Here is a 6,000-nt window from a genome sequence, read left to right as displayed (position 1 = left end):
TGGTTTATTTATTCACACACCCATCAATAAAGCATGAGGTGATATTATCGCTTACGAATTCCATATCTGTGAATCACACAACTCCAAATCAATTATGTCATGATCCCAATAGCCGAGATATTGTTAAAAAAACTATGAACTAATCTCATTGGTGAATCAAAGACCATGAGAAATTAAGTCGAGTTATGTATTCACTTCAGGATTGAGATAATTACGCAAATATACTTAGGTTGTAATAATTAGGTTTAGAGCTCTGTAAACGGTTTTTGCTCTAATCTAATTAGTTACAAGGTCTAATCAACATGTTGTGAACATGTCTAGATCAACCACAGAGTCCAACTCCCATGCCCCGAGACCAGCATCACATGGTTCGATCTAACAGTCATAATCGGATTCGATTGCTCAATCGATCCTAAGAATGCGAATATCAATTTTAAACTATTTCAGAAGAGTTTGTCCGGCAGGGATTCCCTGACTCTTCTTTCGTTGATAACAGTTTATGGACTAAGCAATATCACTAACACTCTTGAATATGAATCAAAACATAACTTTATTTTATTTATAAACGTCAGCAAAATAATGATGTCCGACATTTGCCATTTCATAAATAGCAAATTACACCCTACTTTATGGACACATTTCCAACAGATTACTGAAAGAACCTCTCTTGAATTTCAAGTTTTTGAATTTCAAAACTTATTTTTGGTTCAAACCGGATTTTGATGGTTTTTGAGTAAAACTAGGGTAGAAATTGGAGATCTTGGGTTCTTTGGACTTGTTTTAGGACCTAGAACCCAGATCTAGTGGTTTTCCTTTGAAATATCTTGATTTGAGACTGTATTTGTAGGTTTTCGGACTGGTTTTCGTGAGCATCTCTCGCGTAGCTGATTCCACCAGTCGACCTGTCCGGTCAACCGGATCACATGGAAACCGGTCGACCTATGCGGTCGACCGGACTGCAGGCTGACCGGTCGACCAGTGTGCACACTACCGGTCGACCGGTAGTGATGCACTGCTCTATCACCGGTCGACCGGTTGACACGTGGTTCGACCCTGTTTGGCCTGAAATTGCTGTTTTGACCCCTGTTTTCGGAGAGAACCTAAATTAGCTTCATTTGGGGACTTTGGGTAAAAGGGTTAGCATATTTAATCCTTGTTTAAGATTGAAAACCCTTGGAATAATAATTTGAAACATGAAATTGAATTAGGGCACACTAATTGAAAATCTTGGTACATTAGTGAGATTTGGATTGCTTTAGGAATGAGAATTGATCCTAAAGTGTTGTATTACATCAGTGATCGCTGAGGATTCAGACTGAAGGGGCTTGAGAAAGCGGAAGCCAGAAAAGGCAATGCTAGTCTCAGGTTTGATCGTGCGAGGTAGGATTTCTATCCCTTTTCCTTGTAAGCCTGTTTTCAAAAAGATTTTGGCCTTGGAAATGTTTTAAAAGAAAGGGGTTAGTTTGCGAAAGAAAGACTCTTTGAAAACCATGGCTTGTGGAGTTTATGGAATCCATGGCTTGTCCTGTCCATGGAATCCATAGCTTGTCTAGTCATGGAACCTCTTGGCTTGCCCAGTCATGGGGCCCACGGTTTGAGTAGTTCGTGGGGTCATAATAACGATTTCAGAAAGTTAATGAATGATTCCTTAAGCAAAGAGATCTTGTGAACTGGTAAGAGAGTCTATTGCTGTAAGCCTAGATAGGATGCGGATAGTGCATCCTCGGGGGCAGAACCCGAAACTCGGTCCGGGTAGGCGAGGCACTTGGTTAGGTAAGTAATTTGTACTAATTACTTGCTGAACCTGTAAAACGGTTATTTTCAGTTATATTTCCTTTAAGAAAAAGGATGTGAGGTTTCAACTGTCTGTTGGAACTGAATGTCTTATTTTATTTATTTATTCATTTATTTATTTCCTTGCTCACTTATTATTCACTTATTGGAACTGAATGTCTTTCACTCACGTTTTATATTTCAAATGTATTAAACCCCTCCCAGGAGACTCTAGGAGCGGTGCACAGTAGCTGGATATTTGCTATGGAGCAGCTGAGTTGTGCTGCTGTTGGAATCAAGTGAGGATTGTGGTCATCCTCTGGAATAAAATGTAAGGGATTGAGAATCTTGTAAACTCTTAAAATATTTGGATTAACTAGACTGTGGTTGATATCTGTTGTAATGATTATTTACATGTTCATATATGTACGATACTGTATGTCCTGTGGGGTGGAGCCCTGTGTATTGTCAGAGGCTCAAGATTCTGTAGTAATTAATTTATATTCTAATGCAGCTGAGTGGGGCTCGTCTGAGAATCTACTTTGTTAATCCCTAATCGAGCTCCACGTTACCCACCCTGTTTGGAGGGGCATGACAAGAGTGGTATCAGAGCCCTAGGTTAAGAAACCCCAAGATTGTACATACATGTGTGACATCTGTTATCCACTGAATAATCTAGTTTTATTTCAGTTAAAGGAAATGGCACCTCGCCATAGGCCCGCTAATCAACCGGCACAACAGAATCAGGGATTTCTGGATGCCATGTATGTTGCCTTTCAAGGCATGGCCACTAGAGCTCAAAACGAGCGGCCGGTTGAGGATAGGAAGCAAGGTTACTTCCGGAAATTTAGGCGTGCGCCTATCCCCTTATTTAATAGTGAGGGAGGACCCCATGAAGCAGAGTTCTGGTTAGACTCCATAGTCAAGCATTTGAGTACTATGAGAGTTTCAGATGAATACTAGGTGGAATTTACGGTATACAAGATGGAGGGCTTAACGAATACTTGGTGGAAACAGGTCAAGAGAAGAATAGATGTTGTAGGACTGACCTGGGAGCAATTTGAGATACTGTTCAATGAACAGTATTTCCCTCAGAGTTATAGGGATGAAAAAGCGCTGGAATTCATGTCTCTACTGCAAGGTGACATGTTTGTAAGGGAGTATGAGGTCAAGTTTAATGACCTATCCCAGTTTGCGACATCTTTGGTGGAATCTGAACACCTTAGATGTCTTAAGTTTGAGAAGGGTCTCAAGAATTCTGTGAGGAGGTCATTGGTGGCTTTAAGGATTCAGAATTTTTGGGATTTGGTAGCTGCTGCTACAAGGGTGGAACACGATAACTTGGCCTATCACCAAAGCAAAGAGGCAACTGGTCGGGTCTTTATCTCTGGTAGACCTTCTGTTTCAGGTGGGCCACAGCGGAGTGGTAGAAGAAACCGCAACCAGGGACAGACGGTTAGAGAAATGACAAGCGGTGGCAGTAATTCATCCGGAAGTGACAGAAATGCTCCATACGAGCCCAGGTGTCACCATTGTGGGCAGGTGGGTCATATTAGGAGGAATTGTCCTAATCGATCGCTGGCTCAACAAGCCCAAAGTGACGCTTCCTACAGTTAAGAAGGGCCACCACAGTACATGCCACCATATCAGCCACAACAGATGCCATACCCACCTGTGTCGACTTATCAACCACCTCCATTTACACAATTTCAGCCTCAAGCGCCGAGACCGGTATAACCACCTCCACCACAACAGTATAGGCCTCCGACCCAACGGCCTAATGTTGGTGACAGAGGGAAAGGGAAAGTACATGGACAAGATTATGCCCTGGTAAGAGGCAGTTCTGGAGGTCAGACCAGCAACGCGGTGGTTGAGGGTATGATTCTAATATCTCATTCTTTTGCTCACGTGTTGTTTGATACAGGTGCCACACACTCGTTTATATCAAGTTCTTTTGTACGGACCTTGAAACTGAAATCTGAGAATTTAGAAGTCCTGATGACCTTGAACTCTCCACTGGGATGTGTGGAGGTAATGAGTGTGTGTAAATCGTGTGAAATCACGATTGGCGATGAGCGATTGAGAGCAGATTTGATTATCCTTCTGATGAGCCTGTTTGACGTGGTACTCAGAATGGATTGGCTGTCAATGTACGGTGCGATTGTTGATTGCTACCGTAGAAAAGTAACTTTGGTGATGAATTATGGAATAGTGATTTCTTATCAGGCGGATATGAACCCAAACCTGGGAGAACGACTGTTGAAGTACAGCGTTAAGGGACGGAGGAACTTGGCATATTTTTCTTCTCTTCTTGCTCTAGAAGGTGAACCCGAGATAACTGGAAATAGTGCGGGAATCCCTGTAGTGGATGAGTTTACAGATGTATTTCCTGATGAGCTACCTAGTTTACCGCCAGATCAGGAGATTGAATTCTGTATTGATTTGGTTCCGGGAACGGCACCTATTTCCATTCCTCCATATCGGATGGCCCCGGCGGAGATGAAAGAATTAAGAACGCAGCTTGAGGAGCTGGCAGAAAAGGGATATATCTAGAATAGTATTTCCCCTTGGGGTGCACCTGTGTTATTTGTGAAGAAGCACGACAGATCTCTTCGGTTGTGCATTGACTACCGTCAATTGAATAGGGTGACTGTGAAGAACAAATACCCACTGCCGAGGATCGATGAATTATTCGATCAGTTGGGTGGATCACATTTCTACTTTAAGATTGACTTGAGATCTGGGTACCATCAGTTGAAAATCAAGGAGGAAGACATTCTCAAGACTGCTTTCAGAACTCAATATGGACACTTCGAGTTCTTGTAATGCCGTTTGGGTTGACTAATGCCCCGGCTGCATTTATGGACTTGATGAACCGTGTTTTTTGGCCGTATTTGGATCCGTTCGTAATTGTTTTCATTGACGACATACTGGTTTACTCGAAGACTTGGGAAGAACATGAGCAACACTTGAGAATTATTCTTCAAACTCTTCGTGAACACCAGTTGTATGCTAAGAAGGAGAAGTGTGACTTTTGGCTGACATAAGTGAAGTTCCTTGGGCATGTAATTTTAGGACAGGGAATTTCTGTTGATCCTTCCAAGATTGAGACTGTCTTACAGTGGGAAAGGTCGAAGAATATAGCGGAGATTCACAGTTTCTTCAGACTTGCAGGGTACTATCGGCGTTTCGTGAAAGACTTCTCAAGTATTACTGCACTGCTGACTCAATTGACCAAGAAAGAAGTCAGATTCTAGTGGGACGCCAAATGTGAAAATGCTTTTCAGGAATTGAAGATCAGACTGACAAGTGCACCAGTCTTGACTATTCCTGATGGTGAGGAACCATATGAGGTGTATTCTGACACCTCGGGGAGTGGGCTTGGCTGCGTCTTAATGCAAGAGGGATGCGTGGTAGCGTACGCATCTCGTCAATTAAGACCACATGAACGGAATTACCCCACTCATGATTTAGAGCTGGCATCGGTAATATTTACTCTGAAGATATGGAGATGTTATCTCTATGGAGCAAAGTTTCAGGTCTTCTCTGACCATAAAAGTCTGAAGTACTTGTTTACTCAGAAAGACTTGAATCTCAGGCAAAGGAGATGGGTGGAGTATATGGAAGATTACGACTTCCCTCTGCAATATCATCCTGGAAAAGGTAATGTGATGGCTGATGACCTTAGTAGAAAGACGACAGGGACTCTGGCGTCATTAGCTTTGGAAGATTAGAAAAGGACTAAAGTGGTGAGTGAGTATGATCTTCAGTTCTACGAAGATCATAACCAGGCTATGGTGTATAATCTAATCTCTACACCGAATATTATGCAACAGGTTAAGCAGAATCCATGGCAGGATCCACACCTCCAAGGAATTTGGATTCAGATCTAGAATGGAGAGCAATTCGAGGATTGGAGAATCCGAGAGGATGGAGCCTTGTATTTCCGCAACCGCCTTACTGTTCCTAAGGCGTGTGAGGCAAAGAAGACGATTCTGCAAGAGGCACACAAATCGAGGTATGCTAACATCCGGGAAGTACAAAGGTGTACCGGGACCTGAAAAGACAGTATTGGTGGAGAGGCATGAAAAGGGACGTTCGTGAGTATGTCTCGGAATGTGTGACTTGCCTCCGGATTAAAGCTAAGCATCAGAAGTCAGTGGGAGAGTTGCAACCTCTTCCTGTCCCTGGATGGAAATGTGAGCACATCACTATGGATTTTCTGAT

This window comes from Morus notabilis, unplaced genomic scaffold (assembly GCF_000414095.1).
Source record: "Morus notabilis unplaced genomic scaffold, ASM41409v2 Scaffold365, whole genome shotgun sequence".
NCBI classification, from domain to species: Eukaryota; Viridiplantae; Streptophyta; class Magnoliopsida; order Rosales; family Moraceae; genus Morus; species Morus notabilis.
The sequence above is the reverse complement of the archived record's forward strand: the minus strand, read 5'-3'. Positions refer to the sequence as shown.